This window comes from Dermacentor silvarum, chromosome 1 (genome assembly GCF_013339745.2).
Source record: "Dermacentor silvarum isolate Dsil-2018 chromosome 1, BIME_Dsil_1.4, whole genome shotgun sequence".
Lineage (NCBI taxonomy): Eukaryota > Metazoa > Arthropoda > Arachnida > Ixodida > Ixodidae > Dermacentor > Dermacentor silvarum.
In genome coordinates this window covers 326551189-326579155 of record NC_051154.1, presented here as the reverse complement: position 1 = coordinate 326579155, position 27967 = coordinate 326551189, and the positions used below count along the sequence as shown (strand labels likewise).

The 27967-nt window shown below is 48.8% G+C and overlaps 1 protein-coding gene across 3 annotated transcripts in view; it reads left to right on the top strand.

Moving 5' to 3' along the window:
- LOC119437340 (uncharacterized) overlaps positions 1–27967 on the top strand; it is a 583955-nt gene that overhangs the window by 428181 nt on the left and 127807 nt on the right. The window contains exon 4 of one of the 3 annotated variants that reach the window (XR_007464962.1): positions 2504–2517. The exons of the other annotated variants lie outside the window; for them this stretch is intronic. The gene's annotated coding sequence lies outside the window, so the exon portion shown is untranslated. Of the gene's footprint in view, positions 1–2503; positions 2518–27967 lie in introns of those variants that run through there. 3 annotated transcript variants of the gene reach the window in all.

Sequence of the window (27967 nt, the reverse complement as noted above, 5' to 3'; positions counted from 1 at the left end):
CACCGAAGCGCTTGAAGGTACTGCCGTGTTGTACTTGAGGAAACGTTGGTTCAATCCCTCGAAGTTCTCCATCTCCGACAGCGGGCAGCCAATTGGTACCAGCAAGTACTGCGCAGTTCATCCTGTGCCTCGGCTGGAAGGGTTCGGTGTCGGCGAGGACTGGAAACTTTCCATCCGCCATGCATGAAGTCCCTCGAGTGGCGCTGCGATTATGACGTCATGATTCCTTTGCGCCAGGTAGGCACGTAGAAAAGAAACTACGGGAGGGAGCGTCACGTGACAATCTTGAAGCCTAGTAATAAAAAATACAACGGATAACTCACGCAAAAAATGCCCCACAGTCAAGTGACAGGCACGCGGTAGTTCTTTGCGCCTCACGTGGTCGCCCATCCGCCCTGCGTGATGCTACGTGCGTGCGTCTGTTCAATACCATGGAACGTTCACATAAGGAACGCCGTTCCCTCGGCCGTTCCTTCATAAACGTAACGAGTTGCCGTTACAGTTCCACCGACCCTTAATGGAAAGGTTGTGATCCTCCGTTCTTCCCAAAAGGAACTAGTTCCAGGAACGCCGTCCCTTGCAACGCCGTTCCGTACAACACTGGTGATACGCAGCTAGGTTCCTGTCTCGACTCACTTTAATAAAAACGGGCAAGTTTGCACTCGGTCGTGCAAAGCTTAAGCACAGCGAAACTGTCGATCCTCATGTCTTACTGGCTGCTACTGCTAGGTATTAACTTGTTGCTGCTAGGTTCTGTAACTTGGTTGCTGCTATAGGGTTCTGTAACTTGGTTGCTGCTAGGTTCTGTAACTTGGTTGCTGCTAGGTTTGTAAGTAGGTTTTGCTTGGCCTAGTATTTTGCTATTACTTCGCATTTGAGGATCGACAATTTCGCTGCGCCTAAGCTTTTCACGACCGAGTACAAACTTGCCCGTTTTCTTTACTACGCATGTAGGATGTATTCTCGAGCGATCATTTTCGGAGGTACCTTCCCTTACGCGGCATTTCGCGTGACTAGCGCTGGACGCGTCGGCGCCTAAGAGCGACAGCGTTCCTGGCATGCCACAAAAGCAGGCAGGCTAACCAAGGTTGGCACAGTGCCAAGAACGCTGTTGCTTGCTGACGCCGAACGCGTTGGAGGCCAGCCGCTCGATATCTAGCGAAAGTTGACACCACTAGGCGCAGCCCCTTTTATGGCAAACTCCGAGGCCAAGCGCATGCACACTGGGGGTTTACGTCAGTTATAACGTAGATGGTTGCTAGGCGACACGTACCAGCTATTTTCGGTAGCTTCGGTGGGGCGGGAAACGGTTTACCAGCTGCTGCGGTAGCTCGGAGTGGCGGCTGCGCGGAGTGTTCCGTTGGTGGGCGTGGCTTGGCGGCGTCTGCTGCGTTGCTACTGCCTCGGCGCATGCGCGGCTAGGCGAGGTTGGGCCAGGTGGTGCGCAGCTGTGGCTTGGTTGTTGCTAGGCAACGGCGCGGAGTTTTCTGCGGACTTCGGACGTTTCTCCTCCAGCTTTAACAGCTTCGTTGTTTAAAAAAATTGTCGCAGTTTCACCCGAAAGGCGAAGCATCAATTGCGATAGCAAATTAGTAGAGAGCTATACGCAGTAAGGATAGTAGTTTTATCAGCTGTATAAACTTGGACATGCAGCATCACCAGCAACGCGCAGAACTGTTGTCGACGCCGTCGGCGTTTTGCCCGCGTTCGCACTGAACGCGCGCGGCGTTTTTATATAAATACGCATTTGGTGCCGCAGCTAAACGTCGCCTCCCCTTCTCTCTCTCCCTCCCGTCCCCCCACACCCTTTTGCGCCACGGAAAAAGTCGCGTTTGCTCTTTATATATGGAAAGGAGGAAAGAGACGCTTAATTCTGCAGCCCTTCAGGGAGCACGGCGCATAACGCGCGTTTGCTCTTCGACGTGCGTTCGCGCCCTTTCACTCGCACATACAGCGTCCGGAGCGCGGCGACGATTTCATCGCCGTTGACGTCATACGGAACCTCACGGCGACGGCAGAAATCCGCTTTGGAGTGTCCATATAATTGCTATCGCAATAATAAAGTGTGAGCGATGGTGGAATCGAAGTTCTGCCTTTAAGCACAGCAGCCCACGGTGCTTTTCAACGCTAAGCCGCGATCGTTTTTCTTTTAAACGCGGGGCTGTTTAAGCCGTGCGTTATGTGTCAACCGCGAACAGAAAATGTGGGCCGATCCTGACGGTAGTTCAGAAAGGGTCCAATAATTCAACATTAGTGTTAGTGGTGTTAGTGGCGACGATGCTCTGCTGCTGAAGTCCAGGTCACAGATTCAGTTCCCGGCCATGGTGGCTGCATTGCGATGGGGGAGAAAATCAGCAGCGCTCATGCAATGCTTTGGTTAACCCCCCCCCCCCCCCCGCTATGTTGAAAAACATCACGTGCTCAAAATAACTCCGCAGTCCTACATGAGAGCGTATTTCATTGTGCCTGCGTTACACGTGGGTAGGTAAACCCAATCAGTTAGGTATTGTAGTTTTCTTTATGTTGCTACGTACAAATGGCCAACGGTTCACTGTATAGTTGAAGCGGAACCAATCGAAAGTGCCGCACTCACAATCCGGCCAATGATTATAACACCGAGAGATGGAACACCTCGTATCGATAAACAGTAAACGCCTCACTGTAGGCGCCATTTATTATGATGTACAGGTTTCGAAGAGTTCTTCGAATTAGCGGGTCTTCGCTAAAATGAAACGCACGTACTTGTCCTAATACGGGCACCATACACAAAGTTCACGTGATACCCCCGTTGACGGTGCACTTTCATTCTAGCAGATGTCGTTCGTGAAAACGCCGAACGTGAAGAGAGGCGGGTACTGTGGCCGTAGATTGTCTGCAGCGATGTCCTCGTCGCATCCCTCCAGCCTCACGCCTGCCGAAGGCAGGCTCAGCATGTCTCTTGGCAGCCCTAGCTCCCATGCTGGGCCGGAAGTCTCCGCGCTAGAAGTTTGGTTGGACGCCTCCCTTTTTATGCAAGGCTGACTGCAGACGTTCGTTGGCTCGTTCCGAGGCTGGGGGGAAGGGCTCTCTCTTCGTACAAGAAACCAGTCACTGGAGCCGCACGCTGCAGTAGGAAAAACAAATATCAGGCTGCTTTGGCTGCGTTCCTTTCTTAGAGAATGTTAGCGTGTGCGGTATCCCGGTAGCAACACTCCATTTGCTAGTAGGTACAGTGTTTGACCGCTGGCACCACGCTGCGCCGCTCGCGCATACCGCGTTTCTAGGTGGTTCCGTTCACCGAGGGCGCTCGAACGCAATCATATGGTTTGCACGAATGCAAGCCTGGCAAGCGTGGCTGTATGGCTGAGGGGAGAAAGAAGAAGACGGCGTTCCGAACGGTCGCGTTTTTCATGTTCTCCGCTCCAAAGGATTTATCGGCCCCTGGCCGAGGTGCTGCTCAGGCGTCAGCCAGCAGCAATGACTACCGTATTGTGCTACCTCGTCTTCCTACCGGTAAGCTGGTTGTGGACTCCGTTTTCCTGCATGCTGACTTAGCTGGTCGACCGTACAGAGCCCAAGACTTCAGAGACGCCCTTCGGAATGTTATTGACCTAAAGGAAATAAGTTCCATTGGCCAATTTCAGATGTCGCACGTGTGGATGGTGACGTGCAAGTCACCGATGACAAAATCAAATCTAGTCACGTGCGGGGATTTATCAGTGAAAGGAAGACGCTGCATCGTCATGGACCCTGAGCCCACGGAAGTAAAAATGAAGCTTTTATGGCTACCTGAGCGTTTGGAAGACGCCTACATTCGAGATTCACTCCAGGCATACGGGAAAGTGAAATCTATATCAGCAGAAAGCTGGAGAGTATCGGAGATGGAAGAAATGCGTACTCTAAATCGTGATGTGGTGTTGTCTCTTGCTGACGGAGTAGGTGTGGGTGACGTTCCACATCTCCTACCTGTCTGTGGAGTGCAGAGCCTTGTACTGATTCCAGGCAGACCCCCGCTTTGTCTCCGCTGTAACAAGGTTGGCCACATTCGTCGCAACTGCAGAACTCCACGTTGTGAAGACTGCCGGCGCTTTGGCCACACAGCTGAAGAATGTGTGGTAACATACGCCGACAAGTTACGACATAGGACACGACCTCCTGATGAATGCGTACAAGAACACATAATGGACGCGACCGGAGATGTTCCTTCTGCCGCGGAGACCAGTTGTACCGGCAAGTCTCGTCTAGATGTAAAAGACAATGTCATCGCAAAACCGCCCAAGGACAAGGAAGGTAGCAAAGCGACAGATGATCAGTCCAAGCAACAGTGCAATGAGGCGCCCGTAATCACACAGCCAGTTCCTGCCCAGCAAGCTAAAGAGGCAGCCGAAAATGAATCATCTGCTTCACCCAAGCTTCTCGACACGTGCCCTGTGCTGGTAGAGGACAGACGAAGTAACGCGGATGCATCAATTCCGAAGCGCCGCGCGACAAACACATCAGAAACAAGCACGGACAGCGACACGACCAGTACCACAAGAAAAGCACGTCGCCGCAAGACATCGAAACACTCAGGAAAGTGCCGACGATCACGGTCCAGGAGGCCTGGTGGGGGTTCGGAGGGAGCCTCACCGTTGCCATCAAGGACCGACCACATAGATAATTAGGTCCGTATAGTGGTTAGTCACCATGGCGCTGACACAGCAACTTCTCTTCGCAACTTTGAATGTACGGGGCCTTAGGTCTTTGCAGAAACAGGCACAGCTCGCCGGCTTTTATCTAGGCATCGCCTCGACTTCGTCGCCGTGCAGGAGACGAAGATTGAGAGTGATGACGAAACAGAAAGGGCCTTGCGACCTTTTCTGTCTGAATATAATGTCTGCGTTTCACACGCCCTTGGTTTATCCGCGGGCTGCTTCCTGTTTCTGAAAAAGAGCCTACTTTGTTCAGCATTTAGTTACCATGTGGACGCTGAAGGCCGATACATATACTGCGATTTTGTGTTGCAGGGTGTGCCATGGCGAATAGTTAACCTCTACGCATTTAATGACGCTGCCGAACGAATTCTTTTATTTGATACTGTGTCTAATCTACTGGACTGTGAACGCTGCATTGTGTTAATGGGAGATTTCAATTGTGTATGTGATCCGAGTGATCGAAGTGGGATTAACATTCAGCGAGACAGGAGTGGTGAAGTTTTGTCTAACGTGATAGAGAATGCAGGGCTCATAGATATAGGAGCGTCGGGACAGGGTTCTTGCTCTTATACACGAATTCAAGGTCACTCTTACGCCCGCCTTGATCGAATTTATGTCTCTTCATCACTCCTCTCCCGAGGACTGTCTTGTAGTACTATCCCAGTTTCGTTCTCTGATCATTGTATGGTTATCGCAAAAATTGGTGAGAAATCTGTAACCAATTTCCGACCACAGTGGGCACTCTGGAAACTTAACTCTGAGCTCCTAAATGATCAGGAATTTATCAATCGTGTGCGTATGGCCCTAACAACTTGTTTTTCTACAGACTTGCCATTATTTGCTGCTTGGGAACTCTTTAAGCAAGAGGTTCGCACAGTGGCTGTAGAAATTGGGTCGGTGAAATCATTTTATAGAAAGAATGAAGAAAAAATGCTTCTCAAGAGCCTAAGTATAGCATTTACGAGATGGAATGCGAAATGCCAGGCACTTACATAGAAGATATGGAAAATATTAAATGTGAGTTACAAAAGTATGACGCACTGCGTTACCGAGGTGCGCGAGTTCGATCTCGAAACAGCCGTGCTTTGCACTCTGAACAGCCAACACGTCAAGCTTTACTTGATGAGCGACGTCACGGTACTTCAAAAGTAATTTCGGAAATCTACTCCAAAGGTAGTCTTGTAACAAATACGAATGACATAATTTCACAATTTCAAAGTTACTACAATGCTTTGTTCAGTGCACCTCCCGAAGATCATGATGCAAAAGTCTTAGAGAGTTTTGTGTCTCTAGTAAAACCTTTACAGAATGAGGAGTGTGCATTCATCAGTGGTACTGTTACCATTCAAGAAATTGAGCAAGCTATTGATCAGCTGCCTTTATCGAAAACCCCCGGCCCTGATGGACTTTCAAGCGAATTTTACAAAGCGTTCAAAGGGATTATCAGTTCCATATTATTGGATATATTTATTACAAGTTTAGAGGTGGACGCCCTTCCACAATCTTTTTGCAAAAACCACACAGTTTTAATCCCAAAAAGCTCAGATAAGGAAAAACTGCGTTCTGTTGAAAGCTACAGACCAATCACGTTGTCAAACGTTGATTATAAAATCTTTGCAAAAGTTTTATCTAATAGATTACAATTTGCGATGTCGATTCTCATTGGTTCCCATCAGACGTGCGGAATTAGAGGTCGATCAATTCAGACCAATATACATATCGCCCGTACACTTCCTGAGTACTGTTACGGTTCCACTGAGCAGCTTGCAATGCTCCAAGTAGACATTGCTAAAGCTTTTGATCGAGTCAGTCATTCCTATTTATTTTCTCTTCTGGAACACGCCAATGTTGGCTCCATTGTGCTTAAAGGAGTTAGGCTTTGCTACACCCATTGTTCTACTCGTTTAGTTATTAATGGACATCTCTCCAAACCCGTTGCTATCTGCTCTTCGGTAAAACAAGGATGCCCGATGTCCCCACTACTCTTCGCCCTTTACCTGGAACCACTATGCTTAAGCGTAATTCAGTCAAGTTCCATCCATGGCTTCAACATACTGGGTAATGAGGTTAAAGTGTTAGCTTACGCAGATGATCTAGCGTTTTTCTGCACAGATAAACCCAGTGTTGAAAAGGTTGTAGCTACAATAGAGAAATTTGGCAGCGTATCAGGAGCACAAATGAACTCCTCGAAAAGCTTAGGCTTATGGTTCGGCTCCTGGTGTTATAAGCCAGAACAGTTTGCAGGCATTAAGTGGACTCATGTTCCGCCAACGTATCTTGGCGTGTCGCTAGACGCATATAAATTAAGCGCGCACTATTGGAAAGAACGGGTTTCAGCCTTGCAAAGTTACGCTCAGACATTCGTTCCATACCGACTTTCTATTTTCGGAAGGGCTGAAGCCTGCAATAAGTTTTTAGCAACTAAAATTTACTATGTATTGCAAGTTATTCACTGTGCCAGGCTCTACATCCAACGCTTTCACCGAATTTTTGCAACTTTCATATGGTCTTCCACTTTCGAGCCCATGAGGAGAGACAATGTTTTTAGACCAGTTAGTGAGGGTGGGCTCGGCTTAGTGCATCTTTACGTGCGGCAAATAGTGTCCCGTTTCTTCTTTTTTCGCGATCCTTCGCATCCTATAATTCGGTCATTCATGCAAGTCACACTTGTTGATGCTTTACCTGATTTAGTTGTTTCTTCAAATTTTTCTTCGCCTTTATGCTTGTTGGGGTTCATGCAGGAGGTTTATTTGGCGGTTCGTTTCCTGACAGTTCGGTTTTCTACTGAATACTTGTACTCCGTGTCGCGTAAAAAGTTATACAAAGATTTACTGTCCATGCTTTTTCCGCCTCCATTTTACCGATCACTATACATTGAATGGCCAGGCCACGATGTACTAAAGCGAGTTCGTAAAATGCATATATCCCCATGCTGCAAAACATTCTTTTACAAACTTCATAGTGAAACTTTACCGGTAAAAACATGGCTACAGAAAAAGGGTATATTTGTGACTTCTGTTAATTGTCGTCTTTGTGATGTGCCAGAGACAATTGAACACTGTTTTATTGGCTGCAAAGATGCCATTCTATTTTGGGACATCCTCCAACGGACTCTAAAGAAAGACCTTGAAATCAACCCCCATACAGTGCGATATCTGCTGCCGACCCATGATGACAGTGTACCTTTCGACGTGTTCTTTCTCATGGGAATGCACAGTCTGTGGAAGACGCGAATGATGGACCGCAACGCCGAACCGGTTGTACCCACAAGAGTAAATTTCATCCAGATGACTGTGCACCTAAAGAATGTTTATGATGGACTTGATGTTCAACCGGACTGGTACCCCATTTTGGTGAGGTGCTTAGCCTTACCACCCTTTTAAAGCGGAACAGTGCTTCTTCTGTTTTTCTGTGTGTGACTCATTGTATCCACCTTTCTATGACTATGCACAATTAGTGAATGTTTTATTGGATGACATGTTAATGTATTAAATACCATGAAAGAAAAAAAAAGTGGCTGTATGGCTGAGTGGTTACGGCGCTCGCTTCGGGATCTTGCGTACCAGGGTTCGAAACCCGCTCTAGCTACATTTTTTTCTTAATATCACGCTTTTCCCTTTTTTTCTCTCTCTCTTTGCCAGCGCGGTCGCTTGAACCCCGGCGCCACGGCGGCAGCCGTGGTGCCGGGCGCCGACGCGAAGCGGCGGTCCTTGGGGTGTTGCGGAGCGCAGCGTAGCAACACCCCAAATAAAAAAATACTGCTCCAGTCAGGTAGACTGCTCCCTCCCTGATAGTGAGATTATAGTTGGATCATCAAACAGTGATGCGTTTATAATACCACCGATCCCAACACTAGGCTAATACCCCTGTCACACGGCACATCTAATGTCATTTCCAACGAATGACATTCGCTCGTAATGTCATTTGTTTGCTGTCACACGGGAAAATGTAATGGCATTCGTTGAAAATGACATTTGCAAACGAATGAGTTCGCCGAACTCATTCGCATTCGTTTTGGAACCAAATGTGTAGTCTCAACACCAGGAGCCCACCAATCAGCTTCGCAAACAGTGCATGTTTTTTTATTGTTTAACAAAAATAACTCTTGTTTTGTGAATTTTTATTGCATAATGTTCTACTTTCATGGCGTTTAAGTACACCACAGTGCATAATTGCCGAAAGCTACTCTCAATCCAGTGACTAGGCGGCCGTCTTTGGCTTTGGCTGTGGCACGGTGGCAGTCGTGTTTATTCGCGCCAGCCGTAGCCAGCAGCGCGCACTTCGCAGGAGCCGCTTGGTTAAACACATGTGTATTTTGCGATGACACCAAACCAAGAAGACTGTGATGTGGACATTAGGAGCCGCGCGCAGTGGTCCGAAGGGGAAACCCACACACTCAGCTATGTGAATGAGTTTGCGCACAGCCGCTCTTCGTACTCCCTAGAAATCGCTTCTTGCGCTTCCAACTTGAGGTTCAGCTTCCTTTCGTCGTTGCGATGTCTGGCCCGCATACAAATCAGAGCAGCGATTACACGCAACTGCCGTTCTCGTGCTTCTTCAGCAGACATAGCGGTAGTTCTAGCCACCGTAGCGGTAGCGCCCGTAGTGTTTTCCGCCATGTTGTTTGCCTGATCTTTGGCTTGGCTTGATAGACTCAGTTGCCAGTGTCGACAAGTTAGTGATCCAAAAACACGGTGTGAAAGGGAGGGTCACTCATTGCAACGGATTTTAGCATACTACAAAATAATCATCGCACTAAATTAGGACAACGACGCTATTATTGCGTCTCTTTTTTTTTTTTACTATCGTCATTGTCATCATTTTCAAATGGCATTAGTTCTCGCCGTGTGACAGCGCGCGGTGAAAATGACATTAAACCACAACAAATGTCATTCGTTGGAAATGACATTAGATCTGCCGTGTGACAGGGGTATAAGTCACCACCAGCCCAGCGTTTTCTCCGTCAACGCCTCCTCCGTTCCAACGGCGGCGGCTCGAAAGATGGTACGCGCGAGCGGCGCAGCGTGGCGCCAGCGGTCAAACGCTGTACCTACTAGCAAATGGAAATACGCATCCCGGTAAACGCAATGGCGTTTGCTGATCACCGGAGGCGTAAATGACAGCGGCCGCGTCGCTGGCGCCACCTGCTGGCGCAAAGCTCGACCAGACAAACGCCGCCATGGCCACCGAGATGGCACGCGCTAAGAGATTTTGCTCCCCTCGTTCCATTAGGCACGCTCCCCGGCAGGAAAGTGTAGGGAGCCTACATGCAAGCGCTGTTATAACAGCGCTTGCATGTAGGCTCCCTAGGAAAGTGTAATGTGGTGCGCGCGCGCCCCACTGCCCAGAAATAGTGCTGTTAGCCAACTGCTTTTAGTGCCCTCGGAGTCATTGCAAGTGTAGGTAAGGGCCCTCGATCTTGACGAAAGTTAAGATCGAAATCAGATAGAGGCAACAGGCTAGACACCCCGCCCCGTTTCAGAGAGGATGCCAATATACATCACCATCATCAAAATCTGGCGGCTGTGCAGGCGGTGTGCGAGATCTCTGCGTGCGCATTGCCTCTCATTTCGTGTCTTCCGGTAGAGTTTCACTGCATTTATCCCAGGCAATTTTTCAGCTCTGCCTCGCGCTCTGCCTCGAACAGTTTGCAATCTCAACTGTCAAGTCCGCTGGTGTAACTGTCAAGTCCAACTGTCAAGTCGCTGGTTATCCTGTGTCTTTGTAAGTCCTTATCCATTGAGTTTGTAGCATCGTTAGTCCGTACTTATGGTATGTTTATCATTCTACTTTTCTAAAGAAAATAATGTGTGGGCTCACACACCTTTCATTGTCTTTGAACTTCTACCTTATCGTAGATGGCAGCGTTTATTTGCTGCCTGGCTGCGTTGCGTTGGAATGATTCAGCGCTTGATGTGGCTATTTTCGCATTTGTACGCTCACTCTGTAGTGCAATGATATTCGTGCACTAATTACTAGTATCTTCCCGAACGTACTTGTTTCCGTCTTTAATATCCATTTTAATTGTATTTTTCTTCTACTGATTGTATTGATATTACATGATGTTGCGTTGTGCGAATGATGCTTTTGATACGTTGATGATGTTTATTTTCCTAGCCTTCTTGAATAACGCTTGTACTACGTTGATGTAATCGAGAGGTTCGCCTCTTAGCCAACGTTTTCTTAAGTGTATGTAAGGTATTCCTAAATAAACATATTTTAAAAAGCAATCAGTGAAATAGGTGGACCGTAGGGAGACACGCCGAAATGCTACTAGCATTTTCATTTTCGATGCAATTAACCTATCGCTCATTACTGTTTTTAGGCACGGTTGTCCGCTCTCTAGCTCCCCTGCTTTTTTGCAGCGTATCTCCAGCCTTTATGCCTGGTCAATTTTAACAGTGATTACGTCACCGCTTTCAAGCTGCAGTCTGCCCAAGTGAAACTCCTTGCATACAGCATAGCAGTATTTTGCACAGAGAGAGAATTTGCGAAGTTACGAGTATTGTGGAAAGTTTTTGTAACAACACTGGATGTCAAGTAAATTGGGAGAAAGCTCTGGATTTTGGCACGGTGAATGGGATATTATGTCGGAATTTTTCTCACGGCTGCAATGATCTACCATGCCAACGCTGCCAACGCAATACTTTGGCGTGCCTCTAGAATGTCATCGCGATCCCAGCCTACTCTGGAACGAAGAGACGTCAAGGGCGAGAGAGAACGTGGGCGCGGGGCCGAGGAGGCACCTGTCAAACGTTTAACGTGCCTTTGCCTGCAATGTTTTTCTAATTTCGAAAATATGGTACGTCATGAAGGTGCTGTGTGCTTCGCCGACCGCTATTAAAAAAATTCAGCGCGTATTTGCCGTTTTTCTTTGGACGTCAACCTGGGAGAAAACCACACGAACAAACTTGTTTCTTTCAGTCAAAGGGGGAGGCGTTGGACTGGTTCACTTGTTGTTGCGTCGAGTGGTATCACGCTTTATTTTCTACCGTGATCACAATGACATCTTTTTGAGAATGGTTATACAAATCCGGTTGCAAAGGCTACTTCCGAGAATCATAGTGTCGTCTGGTGAAAACATGCGCGCTGCTGTAACCGTATTTTTGCACAAGGTTGTGCTCTCTTATAAGTTCCTAGAAGTACGTTTTTCCCCAGACTACTTGTTCAATGTTTGGAAGAAAAAGCTTTATAAAGATCTTGTTGACCTCATGCGGCCGGTGCCCTTGTATCGTGCGGTTTTCTGTGGAGGCCCAGGGCTGGATATGTTAAAGCGAGTGAAGAAGATGCCAGTTAGGCCAGTAGTGAAAACATTCTTCTTCAGGTTACAATCTAATACACTGCCCGTCAGACCTTGGCTTCGAGAAAAATGAATCTTTGTACCCTGGACAACGAACTACCTGTTATGTATGAAGCCAGAGACAACCGAACTCGTTTTTCTGAATTGCTGGGCGCAGTACTTCATTGGTACGTCCTATAACGAGGACTATCAAGAGCTACCACTAGACGTGATACCTTATGGTGTCAGGTTTTTACCAGTTGATCACGAAGATGTACCCTATGATTTATTCATGCTTAGTGGCTTTGGTCACGCCTCGAACAAAGACGCCGGATTTTTTCGGAGGAAGTAAAACGTGGGTGCAATAGTTGGGCTGCCACGCGCTTGGAATGTAGTGGCTTCGGCCATTGCTGAAATGGTGCTTTGAGAGGTGAGAGCAGACAACTTTCTTAACACTTTATGGAAAAGCGTTCTGCTGGTACAGCGAAGCCTTTTTGCGATGTGACTATCCTGTGGTTTGGTCAAGTGGGTACATGACGGCTGAAAATTTTGTTAAATGCGGGCAACTCGTTGCACGTGCTACTGAGCTTGTTTCTCTTCGTTGCCCTGCTGCTATTTTGCTGTTTTCGGCTGGTGTAGCTTAGCGAGCGAGCATTGTACACTCCTAAAGCTCTTCCGTAGTCGAGTTCCCATAATTCCATCCATCATGTGTACTTCTACAGTTTTAGCGCTTCGCCATTTTAGTGCCCAGCCTCCTGCAAACTGGAAAGCTAAAGCAGAGATTAGAGAGGTTTGTGGTCATACTATCATCGTGATGCTGCAGTGGTGGTATTATCCCAGCTTCATCTAATTTTCGTCACACCATTGTCTTCATACAGTTGTCATCCCAATGCCATAATGCCATCGTAATCACACTGCCGTCGTCATTACTTTGTCATCATGCATAGGATTCGCATGATTTAGGGCTACAACTTTATGTTGAGCTAAATGATTCTTGGTAAAAATGTGCATGTTTCCCGTTAAATTGGGCCTCCTCCTTCTGTAAGCTCACTTGCTTCTCTCAAAGACGATTTTTCCACTTGGAAATATGCATTTAGATACTCCAAAAGCTCACTCTTCTGCTCCAAAGCTCACTTTTGGTTGCTCCAAGAAAATGCTCCCAAATGGCTGCGACCAATCACATCACTGCATCACGTCGACACAGCGGCCGCGTCGTCTGCTTCGGAAGCGCCGTAGCGAGCTGAAAACTAAAGTCCCACCTGCGCTACAGTTCTGATTAAGTGGGGATGTTTTCCCGTCCGACGTGGTAGGCTATTGCTCGTTATCCGCAGGTCCGGACGCGTACGCAACGGAGCCCGGTGTCAGCCGTACACGTACGTTCACACGTACACGCAGGCCAAGAAGCGGCATGTAGCTTGGATTGCGAAACTTAGAACCGGCAAGCAGCCATCGGCTACAACTCGGGTGTGTAGCAAGCACTTCCGCGAGTAAGATTTCTGCTACGGCGTTGAGGCTGCGATGTTCGGTGAGTAGCAAAAAGCGCGCACTGAGAAGCTCGCCCGCGCGCGCAGCCCGGTTAATGTCATGAAGACTTGGTCTATGAACTTGTTGATGCTAAAAAATGGCAAGTTCACCAGAATGGGAAGGGAACGGTAAGAAGCGCATTCAAAAAAGGCATGGCTGCTCACGTTTGTGTTAGCACCAAACAATAAATGTACTGGATTAACAAAAAGAAGCAGCGGAAAATTTCTTTGCTGAGAAGACCGATAAACACACAGTGCGATGCAAGTTGAGAAATAGCGATATTGAAACGTCCAAGAATTTAAAAGAAAAAAAAAAACGAATCGTCGCGATGGTACATCACGAGTGGCCGTATAGCGGCGAATTAAATCGCTAGTTGAAACAAACTTATTTTTGAACAACTCTGATAGCGTCCACGAAACAATGGTTGCTTGTGTACTGCCAAATGGTCATACGCTGCGACCTAAAGCTCACGGCACGGTGCGAAATCGGGCTCGGGCAGCGAAAGCGAAACATTGTGCGCGAACATGCATGCAGACGCGCAGTCGGTCGCTGCATTGAGGCTTCATTATTTTATGCTCCACTTGGGTATACAGAACATATATACATAAGAACATATTTCACAGTCTACTCTCAGCAACTATACCTACCTTTTACGTAATAAGTTGGATAGAGGGAATCAATCGCGGCGACCGCGCGTAATGGGCGTTCACTGTACGTATTCGGGAACGCGATAGCGCCTGTAAACTATTCTGCGCTTTCTGCTTGCCCAAGATTATTATTTTGACAGTAAGAATCTTCCCTTATTTGGAGAGTACTTACAGAAATGTCCAGGTGGGCTCCCACGTGGTGTTTTTAGTGAGCGCCGACAGCCAAACCTATATGAGGAGCGCGCCGCGTTATCCCTCGTACTACGCAAGCGAGGGGCTTCCAATAGATGGCGACTCCGTAAGTCCTCGCCCCTAATACCAGAGGGCGACAAAATTACAGCTACTCCTAGGAACGGCCGGAGTTACGGAAATGCACGCGGCAGAACCTTTTTTTTAGCCATGAGCTACATTTGCTAACAGTCATGCAGTCAATACAAAACAATTTCTTTTGGTTTCTTACTTCAGAGAAAATATTGGGCGAACATTATAAAAAGTTTGGCGCGGAAACAAACGATGAATGAAACATGACACTGACAAGAACAATACGTCCAACTGATGCACTGACGGTGTTGAGATCCTCTAGCGATGCATAATTTTACTCGTGGGTGTTGCTCCGATAAGCCGAGTAATTAACAAAAATTGGGAGTGAGACCTCTATAAAGAAACGAAGTAAAATGTTAAAAAATGATGTAAGAAAAACGTACCCGCACTGTATTCCCGACCCTGCATTTATGTACAAGAGGTGAGTGTCCCGTCCCACTCGTCGAAGATCCTTTATGGCTGCCAGCGAGCACGTTACCGCCGTGGCAGTGGCAGCTCACAGAATGTTACACGTGGTTTGTTGAGATCGCAAAGCACGCTCCTGACAGACACATTCGACTTCATTTCGCCTCCATCGAAATGCGGCCCGCGATCTCGTGCTCAGCAGCGCAACGCCTTCGCTGACCAGCATGTCATAATATGCTGAGTGCCTGGGGACAGCCACGACGCAGTTAATGCGCTCGGCCGACGAAATCGCCACAGCCATAGCAACTTTTTGCGCTGTTTTCTAAGCCAGGTGATTTGCTTTGACTTGTAAAGTGGTGTCTTTATCTCCCCAATTAAAGACATGAGTTCGTTGTCTGATGCGATGATTTCATCATCATTGAAAAAGTGTTCGTGCGGGCACTTGATCTCTAAATGAAGTCGTCGGTAATCTTATTCAAATTGATTTTGCGGGAGAGTTCTTTGTGGGCTTGCAAAATTGGCAGATGGTTCAAACGGGCTTGTCAAGTCGTCGACCGCAAGTACATTTTCAGTCGTCGAAGGCAAGAAAAGGACCTCTCGGATGGGGTCGACGAGACCGGTATGGCCAACGCAATTTTTTTAGCTTGGCCATTTCCGGCAAAATGGTTTCGCAGGTGTCACGCGCCTTATTTTGGAGTTAATCTGCGACGAGTTCAAACATGGCTGCATGGGCCATCCGAAATAGCTGGTCCCTTCGCGTGCGCTGTCTCCCCGCTCGCCTATAGTGTTATGTTTCCGCTGGTGCTTATACGGTGGAAAATACGCTTCCTTTTCAGCGTCAGACGGGTTCTGGCGAAGTACCGATAAGCGAAGAGCCCACTATAAGTTTTTTCGTTGGTACTCATGCTGTGTTTGTAGCCGGTGCACATTGCAACGTCCGCAGCCGCGGTAGAAGCGAGCTCGACGCCTGTTTCATATTTCTACTTTTATTGCGACAGCAATTGTATCGGCACCCGAGGCAAATTTTGGCTGTCGTCGTCGCCGTGATATTCCGTATAAAGTCCAAAAGTCATATGAGTAAGCGGCCCATGCACTGTGGATGCGAGAAAAAGCCAGTAACACTGAGCCGAAAAGGATGGCGGCTTGATGGACATTATCTTCCCATGCGCTCAATATTCGGGTTAGTTGGAGGTCACGTGATCAAATGCGCGCATGGGGAGGAGAGCACGCGTCTTCTCATCTAGTTCTGCCGCAGCTACGAATGACTGTGCGCGGTTGACGCTTACGGGGGCCCGCGTACCGTATCACATTGTTCGTATTCATTTGGGGGGGGGGGGGGGGGCAATAATGAAGGGCGAGTTGGGATGGCTGCTAACTTCATGCGCGCTGTCTTCCTTCTTAGGCTGTTTTGCCGCGCCCCAAGTGTTGCAGATCGCATAGCCTCAGAGGCAGGAGTAATTAGAGATCGCTGACAAAGGCCGTCCTGTAGTGGACATAAAAAAGTGCAGATGATGATGATGATGGTGAATCTAATTTTCGGAGTCGCGGGGGATCGCATAGCTGTACGAACCGTTCGTCCCCGCTGCCGGCGTTCTTCATAATGCCAGCGTTGTGATAGCGACTGCTCGTGGTCGTCCAGCGAAATATTTACAGGTTTACATGGTCCGTGCATTGCACGATGTTTGCTATTTTAATTAGTAAGTAAATGTTACTACAATTCATACGGCGAGATAACTAACGTACAGACCCGTGTGAGGGCCCCACTTTTATGCCACAATTTTAGCGAGCCTTACATGGGACCGGGCCATTTTACATAATTTTTCCAACTACGTGTATGAAATCCGCCGTAAACCTCCGCGATCGCCTCCTCTCACCATCTGTAGTCGTGTACAACTTTAGAAGGCAGCAGCATTTGCCCCTCAAAGGCGAATGCGCACGAGCATCCACCAATGGGCGCGCACTCTAGACTGACGTCATGAGCCGGATGGCCGGTGACGCCGCCGACGGAGGACATGGCAGCCCGCGCTACAAGCTGGGCCGAGTTACAGTGGCTTGAATGGGAAAGTGTGATGAACGGAAAGAGAAGCAATGCTGAGGCACACATCATTCACGTGCATTTCACACACCGTTGAGAAAAGACTTTGCCGAAGGGGTCACTCAAGTCTGCAGGTCTTTTTCAGTGTCAAGAAAGCGCGCAAAGCAATTTGTAGCAAGTTGAACATACTGCAACATATTCATTCTCTAGACATATGCTATCCATATCATTCGAAATAATTGTTAGCTGGCTACCTCTTTCTCTTTAAAAATATAATAAACTTTGTCCTGTGTACACATTAAAATATACTGTGTCTGTGCATGGTGTTCACACTGGAAATTAAAATATGTTGAAGGGGGGGGGGGGGTGATAAAATAGGAAAGAGGTAGCCGTTGGTGCTTCTAATGCTCTTCTTCTCCTATATTGCGAGGATTTTCAGAAATAAACCGGAAGTACGAAAAAAATCCGTGCACGTCCGCGTCATCAATGATGCAATGAGCTTTTAGCCATATTAATATTTTAAGGGAAAAGGTAGCGGCCACTCACAAGAAACCATAAATTATTTGGGTAACAGGACTGTGGTAATGACAACTTAGGAGCGGGGGGGGGGGGGGGGGGACCTTCGGCATCGCCTGAGAGGGGGCAGACCCCCCTCCCGGAAAACTCCGGAGGGCACTCGAGCCCCCCCCGTAGTCGGCGCCTATGCCATTTGCCGCCACATACCATCATTAAAACTCGCGTCTTACTCCGTTGCTGGGCGTTTCCGTTTGACGGAGCTGCGGCACGCCATCGGTTTCGATGGTGCTTGGATTGAGCGTTGAAATTCGATAATGGAACCTCGAATTACGCGCGATTTTCAGGAATTAAAACGAAAATGAGGGTGCTATAAAATGTGACGGCCTCCCAATTTGCGATATAAACAACTGTATCCAGGGATCTAATAATTTAAAGCTAATTATTTTTTAATGTTGATCATACTTCTGATACGTTATTAGCGGCGAAACATTCCCGCCTCGCCCAAGAATTTATCTGCAAAAACACCACTTTCGCTGCACTCAAAGCCTTTCCATAAAAACAATCTGCATATGGGTATGGTCTAAAAAAAGAACGTATATTTTACGCACTTTACAGCGACTGATTTTTGGGCCTCTCTACAGCAATGTTACATCTACTATTCACTTTTCATTTCTACATTGATTACTCATTACCACTAGCTTGGCACTGTTTGGCGTGTCCGGCCCTTGCGCAACAAAGCACCGCATCATCATCATCACGATAATTGGTAGCGGTGAGTGTTTCTTCGATATATTAAACCACCATTTGTGCCTTAGCTGTAACGTGTTCCTCGCCCTCGCGTTCCAGCTGCACATCATGTTTCACTCGGGGTTGCAAGCAGCACGCAGTGTTCCTGATCGGACTCGGCAGTCTTGGTCGTGTGTCCGCTTAGGCGAAGCTATGCGCTATGCCCCACAGTTTGAGTGGCCTACATGGGCATCGCACACTGTGGGGGTGATGCCTCGGCTCCGAACGATGCGGGGTTTCGTGGCGATGACCGCACGTGTTCTGCTGATTTTCAGCCGACGCCGGATCATCTGCATTGGCTCTCTCAGCCTGCTTTCAAAGCATACTCGGTGCTGCCCGATGACGCTTCCACACTTTAATCGCCGCAAATCCCTGCTAAGGATTCGTTTAAAAGCCAGAATACCGCGCGCGCGAGCGTGCCTCTAATTCGTCTGCAGCGCACGGAACGCAAAGCGCAACTGTCACAGACCCCACCCCGGTGAAGGAGGCGCAAACGCCGGACCAAATTCCAAAGCCGAATTATCAGCTTCCGAAAATAATCCCACGAAAGCAAGGACAATTTAAGAGTGGGCCCTCTGGTGCGCCAGCGAACGCCGGTTGCTGTCCAAAGACCGAGTCACAGCCCAGAGTTGTCAAAACACAACAAAATATATTCTTCACACAAGGCAGTTACACACACACTTGCACACTTAGGCTAGACACAACAAAATACAAATCAGATGGGTATTAACAAACACAAGAAAATAATTAACGACAAGCACTAAGAGTCCAACACGTAAAGTACAAAATAAATAGGAACACTATGTGTCCAATCGTATTCACCGTGCTGGTTGGTCTTGGAGTCGGACGATCTCGGCGTAACTTGGGGGCAAATCTCGAAGAAGGAACTTCTTCCGGAAATGCAGACGCTCGAAGAACCCGTCGACTAGCTTGCCGGGGAATCCCCTTCTTCCGCAGACGCTCGGTCTTCACGTTACATCACTTCACCGGTGCGGACTCAACCCCTGAATTCCTGGATTCCACCATCTGATTCTCGCACGGCGGTTATATAGCTTCCACAGGCGTTCTCGAACTTTCCTATCGGTGTCGTGATCTCGTAGCATGGCCAAAGAGCTTGGGTAGCTTCGCGTCTTTTCTCGTACCTTCGACCGCCACCATCGGAGCATTCTAGAGGGGGGGGGGGGGGGGGGGTTGATGATGACTCATGCTGTTGGCGCGCGCGTACACGCTGTAGTTATCTCTCTCTCGACCCGCCGGGTGAGAAGGTGTCTCGGCGCGCGCGTGTCTTCTCTCTCTCTCTCCGGTTAACGTCGCTCCGTCGAGTCTCTTCCAAGTTCCAGACGTTTCGGCGCCGTTGTTAGCGTTGTTGCTTGAGGCGTATGCGCTCTCCCCCTCTGTTGAAGTTGCCGCGGGACCGGCGTGTTCTTTCGCTGGCTTACGTAACACGCGGTGCGCGCTTGGATTACGCGCTCTTTTGTGACACTGCCCCCCACTTTAAGAATATTATGCAATAATATTCAAGAAAACACAAAAGAAGCGCGCACAAAAGTCCACTACGCACGAGTCCGTAAGTCCATAAATCGGTCCACCACAAATCACACATCACTCGCGATGCGTCGAATGCAAACAGAAGTCACACAGGTTCACCTGGACTACACAATAACACATCGCTCGTGTAACTAGTACACTTATACAATAATATATCTCTCGCGTAATGATTACACTTATACCACACAAAATTCATATCTCGTGTGACAAAGCAAACATTTGAAATATAACATGTGCAACAAGTATACAAAACTATGACAGGGTAGTTTACAGAACACAAACAAATACATAAACAAACACTCGGTGCACTCAATCAAAACACTTTGCACCACGGATAATGGTCAACGGTTCTTAAATTTAAATTTTCTGTCCTTGGTCTTTCGAGAGTAGTGTTTCGCGTGGTTATGGGTCCCGGTCGGTTTATTTTCGGCATCGGGCGTGGAAGGGATCTGGAAAGGCCTTGCCTGAACCTTTGTTTGAGTTCGGTTGTCTGCTGCCACGGTGCTCTCGACAGCTGCTGATGGATTTCCGCGAGCTTCTTCGATCGTCGATGTTTCGATCTTCAACTCTTCTTCCATGGGTTTCGGATCGTCTGGGGCGCGAACTCCCTCGATGTTCCCTAGAATTAGGTCGTACAGTGGGCTGTCCATGCAAAGCGCAGTGACATTGCCACTGTAATAGGGGGTATCGACCTCAATCTTGGCTTCAGGCAAGCTTCCTAGCCGTACCATCGACTAGGTAAACCAAAGTAGTTTCGCCCGTGAGCTCCTCGTCTTTTACTAAGTCCCTTCGCACGATCACTGTGCTGGTGCCGGAATCTCGTAACACCGTGACTTGCTTCCCTGCGATTTTTCCGGCAAGGACAGGCATTCCCTTATCGGGAAATTCTGGGCGTTGGGTCATCACCGCATTAACAACCGGAATTCTTTTTCCGTCTCGGAGCTCTACAAAGTCGTCGTTTACGTCGTCTTGGTGTTTTGGCGGGGCATACACACAGGATGCTTGGGGAGTTTCCTTGACTCCGTTGCGACATGAATCGGCTTTGTGCCCCGTTCGCCCACATTTAAAACATTTAACCTCGTTTGGGCGCGTAAAGTTCGTCCGACAACAGCTAGCATGATGGCCCAGTCGGTTACAAAGATAACATCTCGGAACAGGCTTCGGAGGGTTTCTCCTTTCATCGGATGCCGGTTTCTTTGCGTCCCCTGGCTCCTCTTTTCTGATCTTGGAGAGATTGGTGCCTCCCTGTGCTTCCAAAAATTGGTCTGCCAATTCCAACATATCTTGAAGCGTTTTAGCTTTCCTTTCTTTCAGATAGAGAGACAGGCTCGGGTGGCAACTGATGAGGAACTGCTCCTTGATCAGAAGCTCTCTAAGCGCACCGTACTCCTGTGCAGTCTCTGAAAGTTCGGTCCACCTATCAACATAGTGACTGAGCCGCGCGGCAAATTGCGTGGCAGTCTCGCCATCGGCGGGCTTTCCAGTCCTAAACTTATCTCGGAAGCCTTCTACGGTGAACCTAAATCTTTTCAGTAAAACAGCTTTCACCCTTACATAATTAGAGGCATCGGTTGGCGTCAGCCTACCGTACACACTAAGTGCTTCACAGCTCAAACAAGTACTCAATGCAGTGGCCCATTGATCCTCTGGCCAATTCTGGCTTTTAGCAACTGTCTCAAATCTATGCAAATAAGCATCCAGATCATCTTTTCTTTCATCGAATGCCACAAGCAGTTTGCTTGGGTTCAGACGGAATCTAGTTTCTTCCCGTTCAGTGCTATCGACTCTTGCCTGGGCAGGAGCGTCTGTACGCTGCTGCAATCGAAGTCGTTCGAGTTCTAACTCATGCTGTCTCTGTCTTTCTCTCTCAGCTATTTCAGCTTCTCTTTCTTCTCTGATCTGTCGCTCCTTTGCTTCTCTTTCCTCTTTGGCCCGTTCGGCCGCTAGCTTCTCTCTTTCTACAGCTTCTTTTTCCTTCTGACTAACCCACTTCCGTAGTTCCGCTCCGGAAAGACCCATCTTCTCACCAAGGGCAACTAATTTCTCGAGATCCATAATGCCCTTCAAAAATCTAGCCGCGTGCAAAAATTATCTGCCTAGATTTCAACAATCGAACTGCTCTCTGCACACAAGTTAGCAAAACGTGGTGCAACACTCAAAATCGTTTACAATAGCAATGTAAACGACCCTAGGCTCTTTCTCCCTACTATGGACACACAATTTGCACCAGAAAGGGTCCTGTCGTGGACGCCAGAAATATTGTCACAGACCCCGGTGAACGAGGCGCAAACGCCGGACCAAATTCCAAAGCCGAATTATCAGCTTCCGAAAATAATCCCACGAAAGCAAGGACAATTTAAGAGTGGGCCCTCTGGTGCGCCAGCGAACGCCGGTTGCTGTCCAAAGTAGAGATGGGTCGCTCAGGAGCGAGCCGGATCTTGTGAGCGGCTCTTTTAAAAGAGCGAGTGAGCGCTCGTTCAGTAAAAATGAGCGGCGGTTCTTTTGGAGAAAGGGAGCCGGTTCTCTCGCGTTCAGAGAGCCGTGCCGATGCGTTCCGTCAGAGCCGGGTCTTCTGCTGGGTGCGACTTCCACGCCATCCATTAGCGGTACGAGAAAGCAACTGCCCTCCCGCCCTTCCTCGCAAGAGTCGCCTTCACCCCCTCGCCTTCGGCTGAAGAACGAAAGAACCGCCGCTCACTTACTGAACCGTTCACTTACTGAACCACCGCTCACTCGCTCTTCAAAAGAGCGGCTCAAAAGATCCGGCTCGCTCCTGAGCGCTCCTGAGCGCTCAGGAGCGGGCCGTTCTTTTCGCCTCGGCTCTCTCGCTCTTCGAAAGATCCGGCTCACTCCTGAGCGCTCAGGAGCGGGCCGTTCTTTTCGCCTCGGCTCTCTCGCTCTTCGAAAGATCCGGCTCACTCCTGAGCGCTCAGGAGCGGGCCGTTCTTTTCGCCTCGGCTCTCTCGCTCTTCGAAAGATCCGGCTCACTCCTGAGCGCTCAGGAGCGGGCCGTTCTTTTCGCCTCGGCTCTCTCGCTCTTCGAAAGATCCGGCTCACTCCTGAGCGCTCAGGAGCGGGCCGTTCTTTTCGCCTCGGCTCTCTCGCTCTTCGAAAGATCCGGCTCACTCCTGAGCGCTCAGGAGCGGGCCGTTCTTTTCGCCTCGGCTCTCTCGCTCTTCGAAAGATCCGGCTCACTCCTGAGCGCTCAGGAGCGGGCCGTTCTTTTCGCCTCGGCTCTCTCGCTCTTCGAAAGATCCGGCTCACTCCTGAGCGCTCAGGAGCGGGCCGTTCTTTTCGCCTCGGCTCTCTCGCTCTTCGAAAGATCCGGCTCACTCCTGAGCGCTCAGGAGCGGGCCGTTCTTTTCGCCTCGGCTCTCTCGCTCTTCGAAAGATCCGGCTCACTCCTGAGCGCTCAGGAGCGGGCCGTTCTTTTCGCCTCGGCTCTCTCGCTCTTCGAAAGATCCGGCTCACTCCTGAGCGCTCAGGAGCGGGCCGTTCTTTTCGCCTCGGCTCTCTCGCTCTTCGAAAGATCCGGCTCACTCCTGAGCGCTCAGGAGCGGGCCGTTCTTTTCGCCTCGGCTCTCTCGCTCTTCGAAAGATCCGGCTCACTCCTGAGCGCTCAGGAGCGGGCCGTTCTTTTCGCCTCGGCTCTCTCGCTCTTCGAAAGATCCGGCTCACTCCTGAGCGCTCAGGAGCGGGCCGTTCTTTTCGCCTCGGCTCTCTCGCTCTTCAAAAGATCCGGCTCGCTCCTGAGCGCTCAGCAGTGGGCCGCTCTTTTGAAGACAGAGGAAGCCGTGGTTAAGTAAGTGAGCGGCGGTTCTTTCGGAGTGAGGAAGCCGGTCCTCTCTCCTTGAATGAGCCGTGCCGAACCGTTCCGTCAGAGCTGGGTCTTCTGCTGGGTTTCTATGTTTTTCGATTTCTGACCGACGATTGGTGGCCGGTGTGGGCCGACTCGCGCTACTGGTACTCGCTCGCAGTGTGTGGTGTGCGCAGCAGTCCCCTTGGTTTTTTGTTCGTCTTATGGTGTGGCACCCGATTGCACCGAGGGGAGCAGTAAAAAAGTCTTAATTGGCAAAGGATGGTACCGTTCGTTGTCTGCTGCTGTTCGAACGATTTCGCACTACTCTCACCAATCGCACATCGTGCGCTGGTGCAACAACACTTCGAAGACGAAGCCTTCCGTGTATTTAAAGACAGCAGGTGAACGTACAGTATACGTCCTGATCTCCATTTGTGCTAATTAGTGTAGTCATGAAAATGTCGCCCATTTGTTCTGTGCATTTTATGAGCGTGTATCACGTCGATAAAACGAGGCCAATGATCTGTTGTATTGTTATTTTTTTTGTGTGCGTCCTGGCGGATGATGGCATGATCGTAGCATCACGCGTGCGCTCAAGAAAAAAAACGACAGGTACGCGCGGCAGGGAGGCGTGGGGGGGGGGGGGGGGGGGTGGAATTGCCATGACGACGAAAAGAGCTATGCGCGCAGCCATTTCGCTGATTTCAGCACGCTCAAGTGGTACCTTCCTGCTAGGGCCGTAACTGAAGGGGTCCTTGGCGTTAGCGTCGACGACTACATTACAATTAAAAATTCACGTTTTGAAAATAAGTAATTGATAAATATTCTCCAAACATAGCGAAATCACATATAACACGGTTATTCTAATGCATACATCGATTTTTCAAAGCCAAATAGCTAGACTGTACATAAGACAGACTACAGATTTAAGGGAACCGGTGAGCCGTTCAAATGAGCCGGTTCATTTCAGTGAGCGGAGCCGTTCCGAGCCGCTCACTGAAGTGAGCCGTTTTGCCCACCTCTAGTCCAAAGACCGAGTCAGAGCCCAGAGTTGTCAAAACACAACAAAATATATTCTTCACACAAGGCAGTTACACACACACTTGCACACTTAGGCTAGACACAACAAAATACAAATCAGATGGGTATTAACAAACACAAGAAAATAATTAACGACAAGCACTAAGAGTCCAACACGTAAAGTACAAAATAAATAGGAACACTAAGTGTCCAATCGTATTCACCGTGCTGGTTGGTCTTGGAGTCGGACGATCTCGGCGTAACTTGGGGTCAAATCTCGAAGAAGGAACTTCTTCCGGAAATGCAGACGCTCGAAGAACCCGTCGACTAGCTTGCCGGGGAATCCCCTTCTTCCGCAGACGCTCGGTCTTCACGTTACATCACTTCACCGGTGCGGACTCAACTCCTGAATTCCTGGATTCCACCATCTGATTCTCGCACGGCGGTTATATAGCTTCCACAGGCGTTCTCGAACTTTCCTATCGGTGTCGTGATCTCGTAGCATGGCCAAAGAGCTTGGGTAGCTTCGCGTCTTTTCTCGTACCTTCGACCGCCACCATCGGAGCATTCTAGAGGGGGGGGGGGGGGTTGATGATGACTCATGCTGTTGGCGCGCGCGTACACGCTGTAGTTATCTCTCTCTCGACCCGCCGGGTGAGAAGGTGTCTCGGCGCCACACTTACACCGTGCTCGGCGCGCGCGTGTCTTCTCTCTCTCTCTCCGGTTAACGTCGCTCCGTCGAGTCTCTTCCAAGTTCCAGACGTTTCGGCGCCGTTGTTAGCGTTGTTGCTTGAGGCGTATGCGCTCTCCCCCTCTGTTGAAGTTGCCGCGGGACCGGCGTGTTCTTTCGCTGGCTTACGTAACACGCGGTGCGCGCTTGGATTACGCGCTCTTTTGTGACAGCAACCCTTGCTCTCCCTAGCGGCCGCCTTCCCCATGGCATGTAGAGAGAGAGAGAGAAAAGAGAAAGCGGAATAGATGACGGCAGCAGCTTTAGCTCATGCTTTTGCTGAAAGAAGAGATCCTGCTGATCGCCGGCGCATCGGGGACGTCATGTGACATCGGCGCGGCGGCGCACTGCCATTTTTCGTTGGCGGCGGCGGCGGCGTGGAAACCGAAACCTTAAATTTAAAGAGCTGTTTAGCTACATCCTTCATTGCAAAACTCATTGAAATTCTGTGCTTTTCATAATACGGGCGGAGTGGACCGAATACAGAGGCGTTGAAAGTGAGAGAAACGCAAAACGGGGGGTTTTGATAATCTTTAGCTTTTTAGCCGACACATTTGGAAAAATATTGGGCACATGCATATCTGAAGGCGCGTAAAGTGTGTTTGTACATTTCATTCCCCATGAATATGCCGAACCTTGCTTATTTTTTGCGTCGTACGTAGTCGCAATTGTTTTATTTTTTGCTATGCCTCGGTTTATATGAGATATTGGTCCGTTGAGCAAATAGTCAGTGAATTCGTCTAGAATTGCTAAGCCAGCACCGGTGCACGTGACACTCTCTAGATATGTTAATCTTGCTTCCATTTGTCCTGAATGCTATATGTAAAAAGAAATAAATATATAGAACAGACCTCTTCTATGACCATCTATTGCTGGGTTCAAGTCTAAGCTGTCAACCAATCACCAGATGCTACAACACACATCCCCGACGAGACAGTAAGTAAAATCACATGTTCTGAATATTAGTGACCCTTTGCTTAAGTAACTTTTCTTATAACGGCCTTTTTCCCGGAAGAAAAATGAATCAAAATACTTTTTTTTTTGCTTCAAGTGAATAGTGTTTTTAGCTGAGATATGTTATGATGCGGTTCAAAACGAATTTTGCTGAATTTGATAACTCGTCATCACCGGGTTGATTGAACCAAGTGCGGATTAGTAGAAATGCAGGCATTGCTCGGATGCACAATTATTTCAGGGAAATAAAAAATGTTTTTTTTTTAACCTGCACGTCAAAACTGTTTTATAGTTCAGTGCAACTATCGGTGTCGTTGCATTTCATTATTCAAATGAATGTTCCAAAGAAAGAGCACCATGCAGCAGAGATGTAGAAATATTTTTATTTAGGAAACAAACAAACTGGGAACAAAACAATGATTGGATCGAACAATTTCGTTCAGAGGCAATATTTGCAAAGGCTGTAGTTATCAAGGAAATAATCCTTGACCGTCGCGGCTGCCCCCTTCTTGCAGTCGTCTTGCAGTTTGTGAACATCCATCAAGCGTCTCTGCATGTTCGACGTGCGTACTGCGCACGCGTAGCGTTTTACCTTGCAGCTGCGGTGGGAACAGGCGAATATTTAAATTCTCACAATGAAATGATGAAACGGCTACGACCAACATATTTAGTTTTATAAGAACCAAAGGCGCTCTACTCACGATTCGAAAGGCGTCCTCCTTTAATGACTTGGTCGAGCAGCTCTTTCACTAGTAGTCCGTCCCAACTGTCTTCTGCTTTCCCCCAGTGATGTATGTTAAGTGTCCAAAATGTTTCCAAACAAAACTAGACTTCACCTTCGAATGCAACGGAATAATGCGAAAACTTCCAACCGGCATCTTAAACACATCGGGGCCAGAAATTTCTATCTCGCAACAAGTTGCATCTCTCGCGTTGATGCTGTTTTCAGACATATCGCCAATTCTATCCGCAACCACAGCAACCACGACTGTCCAGCCGTCATTGCGACGTTCTGAGACCGCTGTTCCGTCTCGTCGCTCCGTATGGCGCTTTTGAAAGAGGAGTTTCGGAATCCCCCCATCCCACGTTGCGCTGACTGGTGAGGACACGCATGCGCAGACTCGCGGAGAGCACGGTTGCTTTTGTTTGTTTTGTGTTGCTTCATTGCTCCCTTACTTGACATGGTACTATGCCTGAGACAGGGAAAAGAATAAACAAGACAACACAAATCTCCAACGAAGCTGGATTTACTTTAAAACAAAAAACTTTATTCTTACTTAAATGGCGCGCCGCTCGCGCCGAGAAAAAACGGCGGCGGCGGCGGCGCGCCGATCAGTTTGCGTCGGCGGCGGCGGCATAGCGGCGCCACAAGAAGTCAGCGGCGGCGCGCAGTCGTCTCGGCGCACATCTCTAGTTGTGAATTCTGTCTGAACAAAGGCTGCTCCTTGAACTTTGTCGTTGCTTGCACTGTGCTTCAGTTCAAGTTGGTCACCACCGGTCGTGCCTTGTGTGGCAAATTGAGCGTCTCGCTGGTGCGGCCACGTCCGACAACCATCAGGCAAGTGTTCGTATTGGTGCTCTAAGCAGTCTCGCCATAGAGTTGTGTTCGCCCTTGTTAGCGGCACACGTTGCTACATTGTGACGCGATCACCGTCTCTTCATTCTAGTGAGCTCTCAAAACCTGGCTAGTCGACCGGTTTGCTGCGTGGTTTCGCGTCTCTCGTCGTGGC